The sequence below is a fragment of the Cebus imitator genome, unplaced genomic scaffold (assembly GCF_001604975.1).
Source record: "Cebus imitator isolate Cc_AM_T3 unplaced genomic scaffold, Cebus_imitator-1.0 Scaffold214, whole genome shotgun sequence".
Classification (NCBI taxonomy): Eukaryota; Metazoa; Chordata; class Mammalia; order Primates; family Cebidae; genus Cebus; species Cebus imitator.
This window is the reverse complement of record NW_016107529.1, coordinates 3,463,878-3,464,898: the sequence shown is the minus strand read 5'-3', so window position 1 is coordinate 3,464,898 and position 1,021 is coordinate 3,463,878.

Sequence of the window (1,021 nt, the reverse complement as noted above, 5' to 3'; positions counted from 1 at the left end):
TGATTTTGGCTCATCGCAACCTCCATCTCCCAGGTTCAAGTGATTCTCCTGCCTCAGCCTCCTGAGTAGCTGGGATTACAGGCAGGCATGCGCCACCATGCCCGGCTAATTTTGTATTTTTAGTAGAGGGGGGGTTTCTCCATGCTGGTCAGGCTGATCTTGAACTCCCAACCTCAGGTGATCCACCTGTTTTAGCCTCCCAAAGTGCTGGGATTACAGGCGTGAGACCGCATGCCTGCCCTACACATGATTTTTTAGAGCCTTACCCTGGGTGCATTGTTGTTGTTGTTGCTGCTGTTTTGTGAGGGAGTTTTGCTCTTGTTGTCAAGAGTGGAGTCCAATGGCACAATCTTGGCTCACTGCAACCTCCATCTTCTGGGTTCAAGTGATTCTCCTGCCTCAGCCTCCCGAGTAGATGGGATTATAGGCGCCTGCCACTAAGCCTGGCTAATTTTTTTTGTATTTTTAGTGGAGATGGGTTTTTGCCATGTTGGCCAGGATGTTCTCGAACACCTGGCCTCAGGTTGATCTGCCCACTTTGGCCTCCCAAAGTGCTGGGATTACAGGCGTGAGCCACCATGCCCAGCCCTTAGGTAAGTTTTGACTGAACTGTAACTCATAGATAAGGTGACCAACCTTCTCAATTTGCCTGTGACTAAAGGGTTTTCTGGGATTGCAACTTCAGAGTTAAAACCAGGACATGTGGGTCACTCTACCACAAAATACATCTCTGTATCTATTGTGAGGGCTCTGTTGACGCCATGGTCTATTATATCATTCTTTATGAGGCTCTCAGGAGAAATTCTTGTCTGGTCTACATACCAAGAATAGTTGTATATCCTCTAAGGAGTAAGTGGTTTGTTTTTATCCTGTGAACACTGTGGACTGTGTGAGTGAGCAGGTTTCCCTTTTTGCCTTGGCTGCTGGAAGTCATAGAATTAAGTATGTGTGACACAAATTTAGCTGTGCAGGTCATTATGTTCCGTACTTTTTGTATCATTCCAGGCTCCACTTTTTCCTT